The sequence below is a fragment of the Suncus etruscus genome, chromosome 19, assembly GCF_024139225.1.
Source record: "Suncus etruscus isolate mSunEtr1 chromosome 19, mSunEtr1.pri.cur, whole genome shotgun sequence".
Classification (NCBI taxonomy): domain Eukaryota; kingdom Metazoa; phylum Chordata; class Mammalia; order Eulipotyphla; family Soricidae; genus Suncus; species Suncus etruscus.
In genome coordinates, this window is record NC_064866.1 from 26,329,299 (window position 1) to 26,355,452 (window position 26,154).

General features: G+C 37.4%; 1 non-coding gene across 1 annotated transcript; it reads left to right on the forward strand.

The window, feature by feature from the left end:
- Positions 1 to 19,282: 19,282 nt before the first annotated feature.
- On the forward strand, positions 19,283 to 19,415 carry LOC125997769 (small nucleolar RNA SNORA51). The gene has a single exon (XR_007491788.1). It is a non-coding gene; the product is annotated as a small nucleolar RNA SNORA51 (small nucleolar RNA).
- The last annotated feature ends 6,739 nt before the right edge of the window (positions 19,416 to 26,154 follow it).

Genomic DNA, 26,154 nt, shown 5'->3' on the forward strand with positions numbered 1-26,154 from the left:
TTTCAGTCATGTAAAGAACAGCCCCTCCCCCCCGTTGACCAGTGCAACATTCCCATCCTCAATTTCCAAATCTCCCTCCTCCCCAGCCCACTCCCACCTGTACTCTAGACAGGCTTTCTACTTCCCTGATTCATTCACATTGAAAGAACAGGATTTTACTCTTTTTTTGAGACTGCATAATTTCACATATATGCTGGAACTCTGTTTATTTCTCTACCTAATGGAAATGTGATGTGAGGACAAAGATTTCAGCAGCCTCAGTAAGAAAGTTATGTTTGGAATAGATTGCATAGAATAAAGGTATAAGAGCAATAGTGCAGGTAGGATATTATGTGTGTGTGTGTGTTCCACAACTGGCAGTGCTCAGGGTTTACTACTGGCTCTGCACTCAGGAGTCATTCCTGGTGGTGTCTGGGGACCATATGGGACTCCAGAGATAAAAAAAAAAAAATAGTTGATTGTGTGCAAGACAAACACCCTACTTGTATGCTATCACTCTGGCCCCCCAATATATAGGAGATTTTTTTTGCAAGATTCTTGTTGATAGATAATGGCAGCTCCAAACAGGATGGTAGAAGATAGACTAAATATAATGGCTGTTATGTAGAATGACCTCAACAGATTTACTAATTAATTAATGTTGAATATGAGAGTAAGAGGAGTTGAGAATAATTCTACTGGTTTGGCGACAGGGAAAATGAAAAGATGGAATTTCCATCCAGTCTCTGCAACATAGAAGAAATAAAATTGAAGATATTAAATTTAAGTAGCTTATTAGACCTTAATTCTCTTTCACAATGATCAACGTTTCATTTTTTAAATTAAAATTTATCTTGTCAAAATGCCAGATTTCTTAAAGGATTGACTTCACTCCTTTCAGATCCAAAGTTCTGGCTCTATCTTTTAGAGGAATTATAAAACTGGTCTCAGGGGAATACATTGATTTCTTAAGTCTGTAACACCCAATCTCTAGAACTGGTGCTGTCTATATATTTACACAGAGCATCATCTTAAAACCTAATAAGCAAAATATTCCTGATTGTGCAGAAGACTTAGAGTTTGGAGCTGCTCTTCACTCTAATGCCTTCCAAACTCAGAGTTTTAGATGAGATTTTTCTTGGCCAAACCCTGTGCCAGGTCCTCTGATAAACCATCTGCTAGGAATCTGTCCTTCTATAGCACAGAGCCAAGTGCTCCAGATGGGGCTGTGAAAGGACTCCAATCTGGTAAAAGAAGGCAAAGGAATAACCATGGGCATGTATTCAAATCTTTGCACTCAGGGCCATCAAGGACATCATGAGATAATGGCCTTTCATGGTGTCTTAAAGTAGTAAAATTATCACTGACCCGAGGACAAGATAACCCAAGTCCCTAAGAGAACTTCTGAGTTTGTGTTTAAATGAGGGAAGACATTGTCTCACAAGTAAGGTGGAAAACATTCTCAAACCCTAGAGTGCTAAAATAGGTAAGTTTTACCCTAAATCTACAATACTAAATGAGTGAGTGCATTTTCTTTTCTTAAAATAACTTGCTTGCTAAGGGAAAATATGTGCAAATTTATCAAACTCAAAAGTGCATCCAGGGAAAATAGCCAAGTTCTACAGACAGTCCATCATCTACCTGTAGGTTCTTGTGACAGACAAAGGGATGATTAAAATTTTAGTGTCTCCATTTGGAGTGGATGGATCCCTATTGAAGGATTCCAAGAGAAAGAGCTGCAGTTAAATAATGGAGGCAGTCCTGGGATGGTTCTTCATTTACTGTTCTCACACTTGAGTAGAGAAATGACATTTCCCATACTCAGACAAGGTGTATCCATAAAATAATCAGTGTATTCTCTGTGAATCCGACTACCAACTACAGCACCAACTACCAGCAAGACTTCTAATTTCTTTCAAAAAGAGAACCCTCAATGAAATGGCAATATTATTCTTTAAATTATGACTTTGATGTCAATAACATACATTTGTTGGGGCCGGAGCGATATTACAGTGATATCACTTTCTTTGCACTCAACTGATATAAGTTTGATCCTCAGCACCCCAAATAATCTCCTGAGTACTGCCAGGAGTGATCCCTTAGTGCACTGCTAGGAGTAAGTCCTAAGCAACATTGAGTGTGGCCTCCAAAGATACATGTGTGTGTATGCATGTGTGTATGTATATATATGTATGTATATATATAGAGTCTATATATATAGAGACTATATATATATATATATAGAGAGAGAGAGAGAGAGAGAGAGACTCTATATACTATAGAGAGAGACAGAGAGAGACAAAGCCCCAGACTCCAAAACAAGGATCTGGTGAGATGGGTCCAGAAGCAAAAGTTGATCCAGGAAATAATCCACACAGTGAAAAAGTACAAGAATGGCTTGGGAAATCCAGCACTCAAGACTGGAATTCTACCACACAAACCATGCAAGTGTTGGGTAAATATAAAGTAAAACTTTTGTCCTAAATTCAGTATCTCTACCCATAATAGGGATAATCTACCTGCCTTAAGATAATCTACAGAATCCAGGCACATTAATTTGTCTAAGTCCCAGAAAAGGTTCTTCTCAAATACAGTTTTCACTGCCAGGTTAGCATGTTAGCCCATCCTGGGGCAAGTAAGTGCCATGAGTAGTTCCATTCATTTCTAGACGATATACAATTTTCCTAGACCAACCTGCCTTGATGTAACATCAGGGTTACCTAGGCTTGGTCAATGTAAAGATGCGAAAATCAAATCAAAATGATGATCCAGAAGGTGGTTGGGCCTCTCATCTTCTGTAGGAGGGACCTGGTAGAAGGATGTTTGTCCCTTCCCTCTCCAGAACTTTTCTAGAATAATGAGAAGATACCAGTCTGTGATACCAAACCCTGCATATCCAGGGTCTGCACTAGGAAATGATTGATTCCTGGTAAAGGTGCATAGAACCATGCTAGACTCAAGGTTTTCATAGCTAATGATAATAACTCCTCTTAGTTTCTAATATTTCTGATTTTTAATGTGCCTTTGCAAAAATTAATGATGCCATAGGATATTATTGGGGTGAAGAGGAAAATAATAAACCAAACAATCCCTATCCTGGTTCTATCAAAAGCACAAAGACTTCAAGGGTACTTTTATACTATCGTTCAAGAATTTCTACTAGCAAATCTAGAGAGAAGGGGGACATCTGTAACTACATGATGAAATACACAATAGAGGATATACACTTTTTGAGATAATCTGAGGAGAAGAAAAATTATGGATCACAACTTCATTCTACAACACCGTCTTTTGGAGTGTGAAGAAACAGCTCACAGACTTCACAGATCAGGAAATGTCCTAGAGCCGAGAATCTCTCAAAAATTGAGGTCAGTTGTAAGCAACACTCTCTGAAGAACTGAAGTGGTAGAAATCGATCATCTAGAACACATAAGCAATAGCAGTTTGCCTATCTTCTTCATTGAGGATGACTCGTAGTTCAGACTCGAGTGACTCCAGCAGCAGCAGTCAGAGCAATGTCATAGAGCAGGAGACCTTCACGCAGGATGAGCCACTGAAGAGTACCATGATTAGTTCACACGCCAATGTTTCCGCCTGAGCCCCAGTCTCTATGCAGTGGGCTATCTGCAGCAAGTCCAGCTGGGCTATTTATATTTATATTAAACTGCTTGTGGATCTACCAAGTTTGTTTTACAGCTTTTGAGTCAACAATATGATATGTATTTTAATCTGTATGTCTGTTCTGCATATCAACTTTGTTCAAGTCCTGATGAAGACCCTCCATCAAGAATACAAGTAGTTCATGTGGATCCTGTTACCTGTCTCTTGCAAACAGATTATTTTTCTTTCTAATAATCATCAAAGTCTTTTGGGTTGATATATCTGTGCTGTGATTCCCATAAGGCTTTCTGTTTTGTTTTGTTTTTTGAGCCACACCTGGTGACGCTCAAGGGTTACTCCTGGCTCAGAAATCACTCCTGGCTTGGAGACCATATGGTATGCCAAGGGATTGCACCACTGTCTGTTCTAGGTCAGCCATGTGCAAGGAAAACATCCTACCGCTATGTCACCACTCCAGCCACACTCCCACAAGGCTTTTATAATCTTACCAAACTCTTCTGCAAACTTGCCTTTATGTCCCAATAGATTTGACCTGTTAATTTCCTTATAATGATTCTGGTAAAAGTAATCAAACTGGAAATATTATACAAGCATTGTAGCACTGAGTTTCTCTAATAAGTATTACCTAACTTATGAAGTCCAGTGAAAGTAGGGCAAGTTCCCTCATTTATAGCATTGAGATTCTGTAACTGGCCATTTCCACTCCATATAGTCTCTGCCTCATAGTGTGGTGTTAGCTTATTAAACCGTTACTTGTTGAGGTCACAGTTTCTTTTCTGCTCACATATTTTTTAATAATCTGTGTTGCTTCTGAGGGAAGGTTTACATTCTAATGCATTTGTTTCTACATTTTTTCATTTGTGAGAATCCTGCTCTGACAAGGCATAGTAGGACCCAAATTTTCTTGGCAGGGTTGCCATTTGTAGAAACATAAGCATGAGGAGATTGCCAGCAATACATTCATTATCCATTTTTACCAAAATAGGTGAATTAATTTTGTTTGGTACCTGAACATCATTAAAGTACTTTTCTGCAGTAGTATAGGACTCTACTTAGGGGTACATTTAAGAAGTTTAATGAAAACAATGTTAAGGATAAAATGCTCATGGGTTTCATGCCTCTTTTTCTATAATTTAATGTTGATTTTGAGAGTTCTGTGAGCTCTTTCAACTATGGCTTGTCCTTGAGGATTATAGGTGATGCTACTGATACGTTTGATTTTACCATTCCTTACAAAAATGATTGAAAAGGTTTACTGTTCTAGGATGAACCATTGTCTGTCTTTTTTTTTTAATTTTTTTATTTAACCAACGTTATTACATACATGATTGTGTTTGGGTTTTAGTCATGTAAAGAACACCACCCATCACCAGTGCAACATTCCCATCACCAATGTCCCAAATCTCCTTCCTCCCCACCCAATCCCCTCCTGTACTCTAGACAGGCTTTCTATTTCCCTCGTACATTCTCATTATTAGGATAGTTCAAAACGTAGTTATTTCTCTAACTAAACTCATCCCTGTTTGCAGTGAGCTTCACGAGGTAAGCTGTAACTTCCAGCTCTTTTCTCTTTTGTTTCTGAAAGTTATTATTGCAAGAATGTCTTTCATTTTTCTTAAAACCCATAGATGAATAAGACCATTCTGCATCTTTCTCTCTCTTTCTCTTTGACTTACTTCCCTCAGCATAATAGATTCCATGTACATCCATGTATAGAAAAATTTCATGACTTCATCTCTCCTAACAGCTACATAATATTCCACTGTGTATATGTATCACTGTTTCTATAGCCATTCATCTGTTGAAGGGTATCTTGGCTGTTTCCAGAGTATTGATATGGTAAATAGTGCTGCAATGAATATAGGTGTAAGGAAGGGATTTTTGTATTGTATTTTTGTGTTCCTAGGGTATAGTCCTAGGAGTGGTATAGCTGGGTCATATGGGAGCTCGATTTCCAGTTTTTGGAAGAATCTCCATATTGCTTTCCATAAAGGTTGAACTAGATGGCATTCCCACCAGCAGTGGATAAGAGTTCCTTTCTCTCCACATCCCTGCCAACACTGCTTGTTCTCATTCTTTGTGATGTGTGCCAATCTCTGGAGTGTGAGGTGGTACCTCATAGTTGTTTTGATTTTCATTTCCCTGATGATTAATGATGTGGAGCATTTTTTATGTGTCTTTTGGCAATTCCTCTAAATTCTGGCACAAGACAAGGCTGTCCTCTCTCACCACTCCTATTCAACATAGCACTGGAAGTACTTTCTATAGTGATTAGGCAAGAAAAAGATATCAAGGGAATCCAGATAGGAAAGGAAGAAGTCAAGCTCTCGCTGTTTGCAGATGACATGATACTCTACCTAGAAAACCCTAAAGTCTCTACAAAAAAGCTTATAGAAATAATAGACTCAAATAGCAAGGTAGCAGGCTACAAAATTAACACACAAAAATCAATGGCCTTTCTATACACCAATGGTAATAAGGAAGAAATGGACATTAAGAAAACAACCCCATTCACAATAGTGCCACACAAACTCAAATATCTTGGAATCAACTTGACTAAAAGTGTGAAGGACCTATACAAAGAAAAATATAAAACTCTGCTCCAAGAAATAAGAGAGGACACGCAGAAATGGAAGCACATACCCTGCTCATGGATTGGCAGGATTAACATCATTAAAATGGCAATACTCCCCAAAGCATTGTACAGATTTAATGCAATCCCTCGAAAGATACCCATGACATTCTTCAAAGAAGTGGATCAGGCACTTTTGAAATTCATTTGGAACAATAAACACCCTAGAATAGCTAAAGCAATCATTGAGAAAAAGAATATGGAAGGAATTACTTTCCCCAACTTTAAACTTTACTACAAAGCAATAGTTATCGAAACAGCATGGTATTGGAATAAAGATAGGCCCTCAGAGAATGTTCCCCAATCACCTAATTTTTGATAAAGGAGCAGGCAATTCTAAATGGAGCAAAGAAAGCCTCTTCAACAAGTGGTGTTGGCACAACTGAATAGCCACTTGCAAAAAATTGAACTTAGACCCCCAGCTAACATCATGTACGAAGGTTAAATCCAAGTGGATGAAATACCTCGATATCAGAGCTGAAACCATAAGATATATAGAACAACACGTAGGTAAGACACTCCAGGACATTGAGACTACAGGCATCTTCAAGGAGGAAACTGTACTCTCCAAGCAAGTGAAAGCAGAGATTAACAGATGGGAATATATTAAGCTGAGAAGCTTCTGCACCTCAAAGGAAATAGCGGCCAGGATAGAAGAGCCCCCCACTGAGTGGGAGAAACTATTCACCCAATACCCATCAAACAAAGGGCTAATCTCCAAAATTTACAAAGCACTGACTGAAATTTACAAGAAAAAAAAACATCTAATCCCATCAAAAAATGGGGAGAAGAAATGGACAGACACTTTGACAAAGAAGAAATACATATGGCCAGAAGACACATTGTCTGTCTTTATGGATTGGGGGATACCTATAACAGAAAAGCACTGAATCATGAAGGTCTAAGCTGCTTTAGCTCAGTCTGAAATCATTGATACTCCCTATATAAAATGGGTATATGTATATGTATTCTCATTTTATGTGTGTAAGTACATATATATACACACATATATCTACCACCACATGAAGATATGATTTCTTTGTAAAAAAAATCAACATGTGTAATATCCATTTGCCACAATTCATTGATCTGTAGCCCTCTGGGGTTGGACCCAACTATATGTGCTTAATTATTCAAGGGAGCACAAATGTTACATATGTCAACTTTTTATCTGGCTTGCTTCTATGTACTATGATAGTTGACTGAAAATAATGGACATTTCTATGAAGCGCCACATGCTCTTCTGCAGGTGACTTAATTATTGGCATTGCCAGACTATCAGCAGTTTCATTCCCTAAAGCCATCGACCCATGGAGGCTAGAGTGGCTTCTTATATCAGTGATAAATATTGGCTCAGAACGTTTATGAAGAAGGACTTGTAATTGCTACAGCAAATCTTGAACAACCTAGTTATGAACATTTAAAGTGGTGGTTATGCCTTGGAACAACCTACTATAGTGGTATAATGTAGTAAGCTGAATCACTACCTATATTGCATAGCACTGTATCATGTGATAATAAGCAATTTAAACTATCAAATTCTGCTTGTTGAGTAGACATGTAATTAGTATGCACTGTTGTAGTCAGAGAAGGGCCAGTAATACTGCCTTTACCTGATGACAACCTGTCAATATAAAACACGAGGTGTCAGATATAGGGGAGGAGCAGATAATAAATGAGATCACAAAATGTGTCTTCTTAAAGAAGTCTCAGGCCTTTACAGCAAGATAATGGGAGAAAAATTCTTCTGAAAAAATCAGATAGTGCTCATTGAAGGGGATCATTGAGAGGTAATATACATTCCATTTCCTTTTTTTTTTTTAATTGGCAGCACTATTATTTCAGGATCAAAACCTAACAAGGAAATTGTTCTGAGCTTTGTGCTGATGATAAGACTAGAGATCAATTCCAAATAGGGCACAAATAAGTCAAGTGGCTTGTTGTGTAAGTAAATCTATTCTAGATGCCCAGACAGCTGAGAAATAGCACCTATAGAGAATGAGGGGTTGTAAAAATAAAAATTTATACTTTCTCTCCAGGTACAAACCTGGAAAGATAGATCTTTTGGAGCTGATCCATGAAAAAAGCTAATTCTAGTTGGGCCTTTTGTGCTAAACACCTGGGGATATTTAAATCCAAATTTTCTTCTAAAGTACTAAATAACTTGCTGATTTCTGACTTTGGAATCCAAAGGGAGGGATTGATCCAACTTATGTCACCTAAGAGTTTTGAAAATCATTAAGAGCCCTTAGATTTTTTGGATAAATAGAAATCTTTTGGGGACACACTAGAGTATGCTTCAATACAAAGCCCAAGTATTGAAATGCAGGTAAAGTCTGGACTTTTTTCCTGTGGCTATTGTTAAACCAGCACCTTGCAAGCATGACAAATTCATAAAACTATTGATGGCAGTAAGTACGATGATAGTAAGATGTCATCAATGTAATGCACCAAATATATACATGGAAACTTTTCATGAGCTGGACATAATATTGCATTAACAAAATATTGACACATGGTGGGTAAAATCGCCATGCTCTGAGGCAAATGTTTCCATTAAAATTGCTGCACTTGATATTAAGAAAAGGAATGAAAAAAGCAAATAAGTTTCTGTCTTTTGGATATATAAAGTATTATAAAAACAGTCCTTTAAGTCAATTACTATCAATGGCCAATCACTTGAAATAGCTACTGGTGAAGGTAAACCATTCTGCATCTTGCCCATTCTGCATCTTGCCACAACTCACTGACAGAACTTTACAAGAAAAAAAAACTAATCCCATCAAAAAATGGGGAGAAGAAATGGACAGACACTTTGACAAAGAAGAAATACAAATGGCCAAAAGGCACATGAAAAATGCCCCACATCATTAATCATGAGGGAGATGCAAATCAAAACAACTATGAGATACCACCTCACACCACAGAGATTGGCACACATCACAAAGAATGAGAACAAACAGTGCTGGCAGGGATGTGGAGACAAAGGAACTCTTATCCACTGCTGGTGAGAATGTCGTCCAGTCCAACCTTTATGGAAAGTGATATGGAGATTCCTCCAAAAACTGGAAATTGAGCTCCCATTTGATTCAGCTATACTACTCCTAGGAATATACCATAGGAACACAAAAATACAATACAAAAATACCTTCCTTACACCTATATTTATTCCAGCACTTTTTACCATAGCAAGACTCTGGAAACAACCAAGATGCCCTTCAACAGATGAATGGCTAATGAAACTGTGGTGCATATACACAATGGAATATTATGTAGCTGTCAGAACAGATGAAGTCATGAATTTTTCCTATACATGGATGTACATGGAATCTATTGTGCTGAGTGAAATAAGTCAAAGAGAGAGAGAGAAAGATGCAGAATGGTCTCACTCATCTATAGGTTTAAGAAAAATGAAAGACATTCTTGCAATAATAATTTTCAGAGACAAAAGAGAGGGGGGATGGAAGTTACAGCTCTCCTCATGAAGCTCACCACAAAGAGTGATGAGTGTAGTTAGAGAAATAACTACATTGTGAACAATCCTAACAATGAGTATGTATGGGGGAAATAGAAAGCCTGTCTAGTGTACAGGCAGGGGTGGGGTGGGGAGGAGGGAGATTCGGGACACTGGTGTTGGGAATGTTGCACTGGTGATGGGGGGTATTCTTTACATGACTGAAACCCAACCACATTCATGTTTGTAATCAATGTGTTTTAATAAAATACAAAAAAATTGAAAGTAAAAAAACCATCTGAGAGTTTACAGATCTTAAATCAGTTAAAAGTTTCCAGCTACCTTATAGTTTCTTAGTAATAAATACTTGATAATCCAATTAGAAAAATGGGTTTTAATGTGTTCCAGTCTCAACAATTCATCGACTAAGTTTCTAAGCATCTCTAATTTTGTGCTGAAGAATTCAGATTGAAACATTTTATTCACATTGAACGATAATGGCTTTTGTGTGTTTTAACTGAGTGGCTTTAATTTAAAAGACAAAACCTCTGAATTATTATACTCGAAGTGTTTTGGCAAGGGATGTGGTATTCTGCTCCCATTGCTTATACAAATCATGTCCCCAAAGTTTCAAAGAATAAGGCATGAATACCACCTGTTTATTTTCCAGTCCCATGCACTTCAAATATTCAGTGCTCTGGGGAACAGAATTTGGATGCAAGACCCCTTCTATCCTTCCAAAGTGTTTTGAATTTCTGTAGGGCCTAATTTCGGGGTCAAGTTCTTAAATAAATTACAGAAACTTCTGCCTTGAATGAAACATACATTCAAATGTTCTGCCCTGAATTTCAAGAGTTAATATTGTATTATCCTCTTTAAGCTTAGCAGTAAAAGCTATAAATCTATTAACAGACGCCTCAGGGTTAGTACTTCCAAAGTTGTCTTCCCTGATACATTCTGATTTTTTTCAGGCATAACAAAAGGAAGTAATAAAGTTTGAGCTATATATTCACCTTTCTTAAAGGTCTAGACTGTGTATACTGAAGCAAGAACTATTATTTCCCATAAGTGGTCAGAATCTATAATACCCAGGTGAATTACTATTCCTTTGAGCATTAAACTGCTTCTTCCTAAAATCATCCCCACAGTCCATTGAGGGAGTGGCCCTGTTGTGCTAGGCCTAATCTTATAAGGGCATTAATCTGGAACAATGGTCCTCAAACTACGGCCCGCGGACCACATATTGTATTTATTCCCATTTTGTTTCTTCTCTTCTAAATAAGATATATGCAGTGTGCATAGAAATTTGTTCATAATTTTTGTTTTTCCTATATTCTGGCCCTCCATCAGTCTGAAGGACAGTGAACTGGCCCCCTGTTTAAAAAGTTTGAGGACCCCTGAAATGGTCAATCCAGGGATTATCTACATTGCAGCTTCCTGAAGTGACATGCTTTAAAGATCTTAAACTGTGGAGTTCTCTTGGTCTGGGGTGAGAAGCTGAACTATTGATGAAAAGGTTCCCATATTTTGAGGGGCCAGAGACTAGACCTTGACCCAGTTTCCCCAGACAGGTTGATTAAATCTTGGTCTCGAGGGAGCATGTCCTTGAGTGGGTACAAAACAAAGTGTGGCCTGCATTTTTTTAGATAAATGCCTCATACTGCCACACTTAAAATATTGACCTGACCTCAGATTATAGGCTTTGGACCCCATCCCCAGTTGCTGGGGAGATGGTAAGATACTGAACAATAGTCATGTTCCTAATGAAATCCTTCCCCACACCTCAGTTAAGGACCAGGTAGTTTCCCTGGGTGAAATCCATTAATCTGATTTCCTGGAGTTCGCCTCTGAGTAGCATATATTATTAGAAGTGCAGCAGTGTGCGGCTAAGTGGGATAACTGTATATCCCAGCATTCCTATAAGCAAGTAGAAATCTCATAATATCTTCTTTCTCCTTAATTGGGCATAAGATAGCCTTATAATATTTATTGGCACTGTCAAAGGCTAAGGTTTTTGCCAAGAGATTTTGAATTTCTGTATTTCTAACCTGCCTTTTAATTGCCTCTGTGAATTTCTCCACAAATTCTGCATATGGCTCTGTAGCTCCCTGAGTAATCTTTGTATAGCTATCCTTGAACTCAGTATCTGAGTCATTTTTTTCCCACGCCTTCAATGCAAGTTCCCTGATGAGTTTTAAAATAATATGAGGTAGTCTTGCATACCTTTATACTTTTGTGTACTGTCCTTTCCCTATCAGCATTTCATAAGATAATGTGACTGAATAATTTTCTGTAAACCACATTTCCCATTGTAAATATTGAGAAATGCTCAAACAGGTTTTTGCTACAATGTGAAAGTCCTGTTGGGTTCAACACCCACCATCACTTCAGGTACCACACATATTCAACACAAAATGGAAAAAGAGGACCACAGTCTGAGCATGCTTTCTTAAATTTACTGAAGTAATCCATATTAAAACCCTTATAGTTTGAAATTTGATTATTTTCCTGATGGGGAGAATTTTATTCTGATACTGTGTTATTAACTAATTTTCCTTAGAACTATCCCTTGTGGGGGAGGTGAGTTCATTCCACACTCTCTAAAATGCTGAGTTGGAAGGTGGGTGAGTGAGAATTCTACATTTTAGCCTTCTGGTTGGGACATTTCAATATCATTTTATTTGATTTGTGTGCCAATCTCCTCAAAAGAAATTGCTAGATGCTCTGTTGGCCTAGCACCAGTAGGGGCGGCAGAACACCAACCTCAGGGCCTTGTGCTTGACTACATGTAATCACCAAAAATGCCTTTCTAATATATGGCTTTAAATGCCTTTCAGAACTATTAGAAAGCACTTCAAAAACTCTTAAAGCAAGGTTTGAATAATGGCCCATGCCTCAGCAAATTTTAATGCAGTTAGAGAATTCAGCCCAAATCTTTTGATTCTCACAATACATACAAAATGAAAAAAAAAAAAAAAAAAACAAGGAAAACCACCAATAATCAAATTTGCATGAGGAGAAGCCAGTGTTCTTCAACCAAAACCCAAGCAAATTACATCATATTAAGCCAAAGAGTCGTAAGCTTAAAAACCCAGAATGGTAAAATCCACCTGAGAAGCAGCAAAATTAACATCTTACCAGTTGGCAGCAGAGTCCCTGTTTGATTCCCTGTTACAATTTCAGATCTGATTTCACTTGACATCTAGAACAAGAGCCCCAGGCTTTAAAACAAATATCTGGTGAGATGAAGTCTGAAAGCAAACATTGATCCAGGTAATAATCCACATAGTAGAAAGATACAAGAACGGGTTCAAGGAAACCCAGCACTCAAGATAGGAATGTCACCACACAAGCCTTCTGATCCTAAGAAGTAAAGCAGATTAGTGGAGGAAGACAGAAGAATGAGTGCCTGCCTTCCTCAGACCCCTGCTTTTATTTACAATAACAAGGCCACACTCTAGGGTGGGAGAGGAATACCAAGTAGAAATAATTTGATAATCCCATCTCCAGATCACATCCTAGGGTGGAACATGAATATTGATTAGGGTGGGGCCAGTAATCCCATCGATAGATAGATGATAGATAGATAGATAGATAGATAGATAGATAGATAGATAGATAGATAGATAGATAGATAGATAGATAGATAGATAGATAGATAGCATATATATGCATTTGTGTGAAAAAATTCAGTAAGTTTACTGTTTAAGATTCTTTCAAGAGGAGCCAGAGAGAAACTATGTAAGGCATTTGACTTGCCTGTGATTGACCCAGGTTCAATTCCTGGCATCCTATATGGTACTCTGAGCAGCACCAGAAATGGTTCCTGAGTCAGATATAATCCCTGAGGATTATTGAGTGTGGCCCAGAAAACCAAAAAAAATTTTTAAAGAGTAATACATAAATAATTGATTAATTTATTAATAATTACTAAAATAATTTTGTTAATAAAACCACTAAATAACAAGGTAATATTTTCCATGTAAACATTAAAAAACAATAAAAATAGGTTAGGGCTGGAAAGATACAGTACAAAGATATGCAGTCAACCCCAGTTCAATTTCTAGCACCACATATGGTCCCATGAACACAGTCAGGAGTGATCCTTGAGCACAGAGCTAGACAGTAAGCTCTGACCAATTCTGGATATAAACCAGAAATAACAATAACAAGTTAGAAATATGTTAGACTTTGTTCCTCATCATTCTATAGGGTAGCCATTTGTGTCTACCCTGTATAATGATAGCGAAACCCATTGAGAGAATTGTACTTTGCTGCCAGGACAAGGGCCTAAAACTCTATTCCCAAATAGCATCACTGCAGAGCTGGGGTGCTCCAGCCTACTGGGATGACTAAATGCTGGAATGAAACAATGATTATCTGTCATGAGGTGCATTGGTGACTGCTCTATAATTTCTTGTCCTGAGAATTTCTCTGGCCTATGCCATGGATCTCATGGGTTGAGGCTAAAGGGTATTTTTAAGAGAGAGAGAGAGAGAGAGAGAGAGAGAGAGAGAGAGAGAGAGAGAGAGAGAGAGAGATCTGGAATAAGTAAGGGAAACTTTATGTACCTTATTAGCTTTTTCATTTGTAAATTGGGAATTAATAGTGAAGCTATTAAAAAATAGCAAAAGAGTCAATACATTAAAAATATCTCATATGGAGCCTGGCATATAGGTACTATGTAGGGTTAGCAGTTTTGGTATTTTCAATATTGTTGACATAGCATAAATTCTATGCTTACTCTGCCTAAGGATTGAAATTAAATAATGCAAGCAAATCCATTGTATTGAAGTGAATTCTCCAGTAACACCCCTTTGAGGATGTCTCCCACACCCAGGCTGCCATCAAGCAACTACTTTGACACTCTGATGTGCTAGAGAGAAGCTTGGAGGACTTCCTGTCTCCAGGATAAAATGAGCTCCAGTACAATTTTATTTAAAACACACCAATTTCTGTTCCATCATCCCCCAGCAAAACAGATAATGACTGATGTGTGACATCAGTATAAAGTAAAAGGAAAGAGCATAAAATTCACTGTTTTTTGTTGATCAAACCCAAGATATTTATACTTTTTTTGTTTGTTTTTTGGGGCCACACCCAGTGATGCTCAGGAGTTACTCCTGGCTATGCACTCAGAAATTGCTCCTGGCTTGGGGGACCATATGAGACGCTGGGGGATAGAACGGCGGTCCGTCTTAGGCTAGAGCCTCAAGGAAGATGCCTTACCACTCACTCCATGCCATCACTCTGGCCCCATACTTACACATTTTGCTTTTTAACGATTTGAGTGGATGACTCATATAAAATGCCTAATTTGTGGATCAAATAAGTTAAAACATCAGCAATTAGGTAGCAATTTAAAATATACCTTAAACATTGCAATCCAATGAAATATACTTTGTTATTTTTAAATGCTTTAACCCTAACAGAAAAATTAAAGATGAACTTTCTTTCTTTCTTTTTCTTTCTTTCTTTCTCTTTCTTTCTTTCTTTCTTTCTTTCTTTCTTTCTTTCTTTCTTTCTTTCTTTCTTTCTTTCTTTCTTTCTTTCTTTTTCTTTCTTTCTTTCTTTCTTTCTTTCTTTCTTCTTTCTTTCTCTCTTGCTTTCTTTCTTGCTTTCTTTCTTCTTTCTTTTTCTTTTCTTCCTTTCTTCTTTATTTCTCTTTCTTCTTTCCTTTTTTTCTTTCTTTCTTTTCTTCTTTCTTTCTTCTTTCTTTCTTTCTCTCTTTCTTGCTTTCTTGCTTGCTTTATTTCCTTTCTTTGTATCTTTCTTTGTATCTTTCTTTTTCTTTCTTTCTTTCTTTCTTTCTTTCTTTCTTTCTTTCTTTCTTTCTCTCTTTCTTGCTTTCTTGCTTGCTTTATTTCCTTTCTTGCTTGCTTTATTTCCTTTCTTTGTATCTTTCTTTTTCTTTCTTTCTTTCTTTCTTTCTTTCTTTCTTTCTTTCTTTCTTTCTTTCTTTCTTTCTTTCTTTCTTTCTTTCTTTCTCTCTCTTCCTTCCTTCCTTCCTTCCTTCGTTCCTTCCTTCTTTCCTTTCTTCCTTCTTCCTTCCTTTCTTCCTTCCTTCCTTCTGACTTATTTATCTATTTTTAAATTGCTTTATAGAGTTAAACAGTTTCACAGTCACAAATATCTCTCAGGTCTGAGTCCCTATTTAGTTTCTTTTGTGGGAAAATCAAATCTCTGTTGTTTGTACATTTTTCACACAGAAGCCAGCTGTGCTCATAAAACTGGATTCATGGTGTGGCTAAGGTGGTTAGAGATGAACATATCTGCCCTGACCTGAATACCAAGGCCCACTTTCTCAAATCCTTGACCAGGTTCCTCTGTTGAAGCACTGAAAGTCTTGTGGGGGAGGGCAGGACTGGAGAGATAGCACAACAAGAGGGGACTTGTCTTCTATGCTGTCCCCACAGATTAAATCCCTGGCATTCCATATGGTCCCCTGACCACCACCAGGAATAATTCCTGATTGCAGAGACAGGAGTAAATACTGAGCATAATCAGGTGTGTTCCAAAAAGAGAAAATTCAGAAGATACTGGAATTCTCAGACCAGTCTGATTGCCACTGCAATGTCCAGAAAAGAAGGACTGAACAAACGGGCATATGTACATCTACCATATTTCTGAGTAAGGTATCCAATACTGAACACTTTTTTTAAGATCAGAAACCAAGTTGGCAACTGACAGCACTCACATCTATCTCCCTTATCAGAAAAATCTGGGGCCATCTTCTGGAGCTGCCTGATCCCACACATATTCAGTTGGGAGAACATCACGAGAAATACCTGGTTATTGGAAGGTTGAATATGAAGTGGTAAGCCTTCTAGATTTCTCTACACAAAATAAATAAAGAAAACAAACAAAAAAACAAACAATGAAATAGGAATAAAGTCAATCACAGAAGGAAGTGATTTAATGCATCACCAAAGCTGAAATGCATAGACCAGTTATTGAGGAGGGTGGGAATCAGGATGGGAAGAATAACCTAACAATAGCTGTATATTTTTGAGGTCTTGGAAGGAGGAAATGGGTGCTGAGTAATCATACAGAAAATATCTGGCACAGAAACCTACATAGGAATATGCCAGAATTTACTCAACAGATTTATTACTGTTGAATATTAATGACCTTTGTGATTTTTGTACTCTTATAAATTGTTTCTTTGAAAATCACTTTTGTATTGTTTTCTGATTGTTTACCTGGATAAATTTTAAGTCTAGAAAGTCTGTTTCCCAGGAATCAATACCCTCATAACCCAGGAAGGATGTTGGTTGGGCGTATCTGTCTGTGTGTCTTTGCTAATTTGATAGCTAACAGTCCACTGGGGTATATAGGTCACAGAAAATGTTACATCTTTATGAAAGAATTGTTTATTTAGATTTACAAAAACTTTTTTTGGCCACACCCAGTGATGCTCTGTGTTACTCCTGGCTATGTGTTCAGAAATCGCTCCTGGCTTAGGGGACTATATGGGATGCCAAGGATTGAACCACAGTCTGTCTTAGGTTAGCGCATGCAAGGCAAACACACTACCGCTTACACCACAACTCCAGCCCCAGATTTACAAAAACTTTTGCCTTTTACAACATAATGACATGAAATAAAAAAGCTACACAAAGTTTTTGTTTTAAAAAAACTTGTATGAATCTCTAAAAGAAATTTCTCTTGGGGGGGGGAGTGGAGCTGGACTACACCCAGTGATGCTCCTGGCTATGCGTTCAAAAATCTCTCCTGGTTTAGGGGACTAAATGGGGTGCCAGGGATTGAACCCAGATCCATCCTGGGTCAGCCTTGGGCAAGACAAATGCCCCTGCGCTGTGCTATTGCTCAGACCCGAAATTTTGTTTTGTTTTGTTTGTGGCCACACCTGGTGACGCTTAGGGGTTACTCCTGGCTTTGCGCTCAGAAATCACTCCTGGCTTTGGGGACCATATGGGACACCTGGGATCGAACCCAGATCAAACCCAGATTTATTGTGTTCAATAAAATGCATCTGTTTACTGCCCCAATCTCTAAAATACAAATTCATTTTCCTGTACATTTACATGACAGTGCAGAAATTTGCAAGAGAATTGCTCTTTCCTAGAAATCTTCCATTATGTTCATCAAATAAAACAGAGTAGATACTCAAAGATAAGGATCACCCGGATGTAGATTCTAATTCAGAGACGTGAAGATCAACTGGACAGGAAATGCTAGAAACCTGGAACTGGAAGACAGCTCCCAAGTCATTTCAGCAAAGACAAAAAATTACTCTAGAGATTTCATAAAGCAACAGCGGTCTCACAGTTCTAGTGACAGAATGCAGGGCTCTTGCTTTCTGCTTCAGGAAATCCCAGCCTGTGATCACTGGCAGATGATCAGAGAGAGAAGGTCTGGCTGCTGCGGGTCCTGCTGTCATAGGAAAATCCTCCTTCAGTCGCAGCACAAGCCAGGCCACAAACATTTTTGTGATGTTTAATGTCATTTATCTGATTAAAATGACTTGAATTGTTTTGCACATTTGGTAGTTGGAAGGCAAAGCTCTCAATAAAAATTTCAGTGAATGAGGCCGGAAAGATAGCATGGAGGTAAGGCGTTTGCTTTTCATGCAGAAGGATGGTGGTTCGAATCCCGGCGTCCCATATGGTCCCTTGTGCCTGACAGGGGTGATTCTGAGCCTAGAGCCAGGAGTAACCCCTGAGCACTGTTGGGTGTGACCCCAAAACCAAAACAACAACAACAACAACAACAACAAAATTTCAGTGGTGAATGAGGAAGAGGTATGACGAACTCAATTCATTTATGAATACAGGGCTATTGTGAAGGTTTCATGTAGTTTTTGTGCTACTTATTTATTTTTCCTATGGATAATAAATTGCTGTATTTTCTTCTCATCCTGGTTGCAGGAGCCCAATCAGGCCAGTAACTTTTGATACATAGAAGATTGCAGTTAAATTAAATTATTTTAGTTCAATTTATTCTAATTAGTATTAAATTAAATTAAGTATCTGTGTCTTTATGGCTCTAAAAAAGTCAAAGTCATGGTCCAGAGTGATAGTACAGGGGTTAAAGTGCTCGTGTTCCATGCAGCTAACTCTAGTTTGCTCCCTAGCACTGCAGATTGTCCCTTGAGCATTGCAGAGAGTGATACTTGAGTATAGACCCTGGAAGCTAGTTATGCATTATCAGGTGTGGCTTAAGAACAAACAAAAGAAGATAAAATATACCACGTGTCCTTCCTCCCCACCCCACATTGGCCTGTACTCTAGACAGGCTTTCTACTCCTGTGTAATGATTCTCAGAGACAAGATAGAGGAGGACTGGAGGGTCCAGCTCCTGACATGAAGCTCACCAAAGGGATTGTTTAGTGCAATCACAGAAATAATTACACTGAGAACCATCATAACAAAATGTGACTGCATGAGGGAAGTAGAAAGCCTGTGTAGAGTACAGGCCGGTGTGGGGTGGGGAGGAAGGACTTGGGATATTAGTCATGGGATTGTTACACTGGTGAAGGATTTTTATATATATATATATATATATATATATATATATATATATATATATATTTTATATATATTAAAAATCAAAAAAGAAAAGAAAAAAGATAAGGACTCCCAATTCTTACCACAGGTTGTGTTCTTTACACTGACTGTATAGAAAGAGGAGGCACAGTAAATGCACCCCATATACACTTCAACCTAGGCCCCTTGCCTGGTTTGTATTGTGAATTGGGGGACAAAAGAAAAAAGAAAAAAAATCTAAAAGACTCCCAAATATTCAACCCAAGTGGTATTTAACCACATGAATGCTTTTTTCTTACTCATTTTGAAATGCAATTTTTAAAAAGCACTCCATTGAGGAGTTTTCAGTCACTTATAATAGGATCCTTTGCATGATAACATATAATAGCATGGTAGTTTCATTGGCATAAGAAAAACTTTCTTTCACCCAAATAAATGATATAACCAATATAGACATATGCCCCCCCCCCCCCAGTTTTACTGCACATTCTACCTTGGGAAAGCTTTAAAACTGAACTAACCTCAACCTATGACTTTTGTTTGGGAAGCTCTGGCAGTTATGGAGGGGTGAAGTCAAAGAAAAAGTACTTCCAGATCTCTCCTTTGGGATGTCAGATCATAGTGCAACATCTCATGCCCTTTCCTCCAACTTCCTCAGCATTCCTGTTCCCAAATTTACTCATCTCTCTTGCTCCTTGAATTTGGGTCATGTCCCCTATTGCTACTGTTATTAGTCCAAGGATGCTTCATTAGTTCTCACCTTTCCCTTTAAACTTTCCTGAACTCTATAAACTGTCTCTATGCTAAACTCTCTATTACCCATATATAATATATTTCTTGCTGAGACCATGATAACACAGCATTAACAACAGTATTGAAGTTGTTGGGTGTTTTTTTTTTTTTACCAACCATTTCAGAACTGCTACATCTGTCTCTCCACCTTATGTTCATAGTATCTTCTCCCAGTCACTCCTTTAGCCCCCTCAGTTCCTAGTTTCATTAATCATGATTCAGGGTTTGCTTCAATTGGGTATTCCTTTTTTTTTTGTGGTTTTTGGGCCACACCCGGTAATGCTCAGGGGTTACTCCTGGCTATGTGCTCAGAAGACGCTCCTGGCTTGGGGGACCATATGGAATGCCGGGGGATCGAACCGCGGTCTGTCCTAGGCTAGCGCTGGCAAAGCAGACACCTTACCTCTAGAGCCACCACGCCAGCCCCGGGTATTCCTTTCTTCGTTACTTTATACTTAAAATATGAGTAAGATCATCTAGTATTTCTCTTTTTCATTCTGATTTCCTTCATTTAGCATGAAATCCTCCAATTTCATCCAAGTTTCAGTGAATTGCAAGATTTCATCTTTTCTCATAGCTGAGAAGCATTCCAATGTGATATGAATATTATGATTTGAGTAAAAGTTATTTCAAACTATCTTATTCGACTTATTTTATATCAATTCTTATTTTGTGTTGTTTTCCTTGCTTAATGAGTGTCCCCAAACTTTGATACATAAAAGGTTTGAAATTTTATAGTTTACTATTTTTAATTTCTTATAGCTTCACAATAATTTTTACATAAGTTAGTAGAGTATAATATAAATTTCTAGAGGATCTATAACACCAATTGTATTCTTACATGACCCATAGTGTCATTGAACTTAACTCCTTTATGATCAGGATTCAGTACTTCCATATAGCCATCCCTTCTTGTACCTATTGGTTTTGGTATTCAGAGTTACCAAAAGAAAAAATTTATTTCTAACTGTTGAATCCTTCTCTTTACTATTTTTGTTGTTATTGCTCTGGATTTTGTTATTTTGTTTTTAGGTTGTTGTACCTAATATTATTCTGGGCTTACTTCTGACTCTGTATCAGGGATCAATCATTCCTGGCAGTGCTCACAGGACCATATGCCAGGGATCAATTTGGAATCAGCCACATACAAGGCACACAACTTAATATTTCTTGGCCCCTAGACTTGTTGAATCCCTTTAGTTTAGGGAAAAAAGACCAATCCAGTTTAGGGAATAAAAGACCAATCCAATATATCCCAAAGCTAAAAATATGGGAAATAAAATTTCATCTAATGCCCATTAAGAGTAGTTTTGTAAAAAAAAAAAAATCACTTCTATGATAGTATCTTGAAGTCCCAACCTGCAATTTTTTTTTTTAATTTTTTTTTTATTTAAACACCTTGATTACATACATGATTGTGTTTGGGTTTCAGTCATAAAAGGAACACCACCCATCACCAGTGCAACATTCCCATCACCCAAGTCCCAAATCACCCTCCTCCCCACCCAACCCCCGCCTGTACCCTAAACAGGCTCTACATTTCCCTCATACATTCTCAATATTAGGACAGTTCAAAATGTAGTTATTTCTCTAACTAAACTCATCACTCTTTGTGGTGAGCTTCCTGAGGTGAGCTGGAACTTCCAGCTCTTTTCTCTTTTGTGTCTGAAAATTATTATTACAAGGGTGTCTTTCATTTTTCTTAAAACCCATAGATGAGTGAGACCATTCTGCGTTTTTCTCTCTCTCTCTGACTTATTTCACTCAGCATAATAGATTCCATGTACATCCATGTATAGGAAAATTTCATGACTTCATCTCTCCTGACAGCTGCATAATATTCCATTGTGTATATGTACCACAGTTTCTTTAGCCATTCATCTGTTGAAGGGCATCTTGGTTGTTTCCAGAGTCTTGCTATGGTAAATAGAGCTGCAATGAATATAGGTGTAAGGAAGGGGTTTTTGTATTGTATTTTTGTGTTCCTAGGGTATATTCCTAGGAGTGGTATAGCTGGATCGTATGGGAGCTCGATTTCCAGTTTTTGGAGGAATCTCCATATCGCTTTCCATAAAGGTTGAACTAGACAGCATTCCCACCAGCAGTGGATAAGAGTTCCTTTCTCTCCACATCCCCGCCAACACTGTTTATTCTCATTCTTTGTGATGTGTGCCATTCTCTGGGGTGTGAGGTGGTATCTCATCGTTGTTTTGATTTGCATCTCCCTGATGATTAGTGATGTGGAACATTTTTTCATGTGTCTTTTGGCCATGCGTATTTCTTCTTTGTCAAAGTGTCTGTTCATTTCTTCTCCCCATTTTTTGATGGGGTTAGATGTTTTTTTCTTGTAAAGTTCTGTCAGTGCCTTGTATATTTTGGAGATTAGCCCCTTATCTGATGGGTATTGGGTGAATAGTTTCTCCCACTCAGTGGGTGGCTCTTGTATCCTGGGCACTATTTCCTTTGAGGTGCAGAAGCTTCTCAGCTTAATATATTCCCATCTGTTAATCTCTGCTTTCACTTGCTTGGAGAGTGCAGTTTCCTCCTTGAAGATGCCTGTAATGTCCTGTAGTGTTTTGCCTATGTGCTGTTCTATATATCTTATGGTTTTGGGGCTGATATCGAGGTCTTTAATCCATTTGGATTTTACCTTTGTACATGATGTTAGCTGGGGGTCTAAGTTTAATTTTTTGCAAGTGGCTATCCAATTGTGCCAACACCACTTGTTGAAGAGGCTTTCCCTGCTCCATTTAGGATTTCCTGCTCCTTTATCAAAAATTAGATGGTTGTATCTCTGGGGAACATTTTCTGAGTATTCAAGCCTATTCCACTGATCTGAGGACCTATCCTTATTCCAATACCATGCTGTTTTGATAACTGTTGCTTTGTAGTACAGTTCTACCAACCTGCAATTTTTAACTGTGAGAAAAGTAATAACATCTAGTGATCCCTGACTCATGGTATCTACTGTTACTAAAGAAAAGTATCTGAGTAGTATTGTCATATGAAAGCATAACTGTATCTACAATTCTAACAAGGTATATCTACTTTAGCAAAGTTAGAAATGTTAATAACAATCAATTCTGTGAATATAAGACTAATATTGTGCTTGATTTACTACAGAATAATCATTGATATAAGCAGTGGTCTGTAAAATACTGAATAAGATATTTTTTAAGTTCATAAATGATGATTTGGCAAACAGCCTGGAAAAAGAAGATGAATCTATATCCAGAATGATTTTTTTATTACAAAAACAAAGTTTTGCCCTTCCAGAACATAAATTGTCCAAAGCAATCAGATGACTGGCCAATTCCCTTAGAGAGCATGCCATATTAAACACTCAGGGATGGTTTGTGTTGTTGATAGGTTGAGCAAACAACACAAACAATTGTCAGATCAGTTTGAAGAATGTGCCTGAGCTCAATCCTTTGGTATAATTGAGCAGAGTTTATTTTTTTTCCACTTAAGAATGCAGTAATAGCATCCCCAAACTCAAAAGGTAACTTACCAAGACATACCAAATAGGGGTGCTATATATAGAGTGGAAGAAATTATAACATGGACAGATGCAAATATGGAGAACTTTGAGAGGAAACTATACTATTACTGAGGTCTAAATTATGCTATTATATGTGAAAAAGATGATAGAGAAATAAAAGGATAAACCCTAGAGACAGATGATTACACTTTCATTGTGTAAGATATTAAATAAGAAGAAAGCTATTTGGAGGGGAAGAAGAGAAAGAAAATGATAAGCAGAAACTGAACACTTCTGAATTTATCTTTCTTAACATACTAGACTACATAAAATCTTCTGGGAATAATGCTTAAACAAGTTCTTGCCTTGCGATTTCTACTCTAGAGACATAGCAGAAATAGATTTATGGAAACATAATAGTTCCATCTTAACAAAACTGATATGATGCAATACCATACAAGAGAAAAAAGGTTGATTAGTTTATTAACAATTCATTCATTTATCCATCCATCCATCCATCTATCCATCCATCCATCCATTCAGGCAGGCAGCTAGTCAGTCAGTAAAACAATAAGCATATTGTTCCAGCAACACATTCCATTTTCTTTTCAAAACTTCAATCATTCTTATTGAAACTTAAAGAACAGCAGTGTTTTTTGTGATAAGTAAAATTTTAAACATCCAAAGTATAAATATGATGTTTTAATGACAGAATTAATGATCCATGAATAAAACATGATATATAAAAATTGATTCTCTTTGATATCATTTCTTCTTAATGCATAAATAATATAAGCAGAGATTTCAAAAATATTTTAAATATCAATAATTTTCAGATACCTGATGATTTACATGGTCTGAAGATAATGCAGAGCATTTTCACATTATATCATCCTACTATAGCCACCATTTTTATCTGGACTAAGTGCTTTTATAGTCTTTTATAGTCTCTCTACTTGCTTTCTCAATTACATTTACTAAAACTTCCACTAAGAAGCCAAAACGAATGTTTAAATAATCAAGCATGGCCATGTTGCTACTTCCTTTCAAAATGTTCCAGTGTGTGTGTGTGTGTGTGTGTGTGTGTGTGTGTGTGTGTGTGTGTGTGTGTGTGTGTGTGTGTATGTGTGTGTGTGTGTTTGAAAATAAAACTTGAAGTTCTTTCATCTTCTGCATGCCCTAGGTAATTTGGTTCAAGATTCAAAATTGAGTATTAAATTCATCATTTGCTAAATTTCCTCTTACTCACTATGTCAAGCATATTTTCTTGAGTATACTAAACCAATAACTTTTCTAGGATTTCTTGTAGGATATTCCCTCTGGCTGCAGGTAATTACCCTGATAATGACATGGCATCTTTATTACCAGTTCTTTTGTCTCTGTTCAAATATTTGTCTTAAATACCACCAAAAATATCATCATGTCTAAAGTGGCAGGTTTTCTACTTCTTGATGAAATGGCACAATTGATTAAGCACATGTTTTGCATGTGGGATCCAGTTTTGATCTCCAGCATTAGATGTGGCCCCCAAGCACACCAGAAACAATTTTATAGCATACAGCCAGGAGTAACCCGTGAGAACCACCAGATGTTTTCCAAATATTAAAATTTAAAATTAGAATAAAATAAAGTCACAATATAATCTGCTTCTTCATTGCATCATCATTTCCTGGTCCAACAATGCATGTATTCATTTGTTATATGTTTCTCTGCTCCTACTAATACAAAGTAAGCTCTATCAAAGCAGTCCTTTTTATATTGACATGCACAAATTTCAGTACTACATGCATTCATTTAATAAATGGAAGCTGTTGAAGACATTTGAAAAAGAAAATTAAATATGATATTCAAGAGATTGAACAGGATCAAGAATGACAGCAGGGATGTTATTTGGGGTATATTGCAATCATTTAGGTGATATGAGATTGTCTTGAAATAAAGTGCAAAGTGAAACTACTTAGAATTAATTCAAGTTGTCTGACCTTTGTTTTGTTTTGTTTTGGTGGGGCTACAACCATTTGATGCTCAGGGGTTACTCCTGGCTATGCGCTCAGAAATCACTCCTGGCTTGGGGGGGGACCATATGGGGCAGACCTTTGAAGTCTTCCCACCCCAGTTTTGGTTGAGTATCAAGTCTCTGTCTCATTTATAAAGTGATTCCCTTGCAAAAATTTGTCAAAAATTATAAAACAGAATGAGAAATTGTTAAAGCTGAACATAGGCACAGATGTGATCAAACCTATGGCTTCCTCCTACAAATAAAGAAACTAAATTTCTAAGAAATGAAAGGTTCCACTAAGTTTCTTGGCTTATTAATGGAAGAACCAAGTCAAGGGTCTGCTTTTCCTTATTGTCATATTCTTGCTTCCTTTCCACCTCCTCATTGCAGAGTTTTCTTGGGAAAAAAATGTACTTTTAATATCTTAAGTACTTTGAAACTGCTAATTGTTTTAAAAATAACCTACGATGTGATTACAAGTTCAAGTTTAGCTTTTTGCACAATTTTAATTGTATTTTGGGCTGTGCTGAGAAATCCCAAGAGAGTACATCAGATTTTGAGATTTTTCTGATCAACAGCTTTGAACCCAGGCTGCTGTTGCTGAGTATCTTCTGGGTCATCAATTTAGGGTTTATCTCCTTTCCTAATTGTTCTCTCGTACCCCTGATCTTTACTAAATGTCATTTT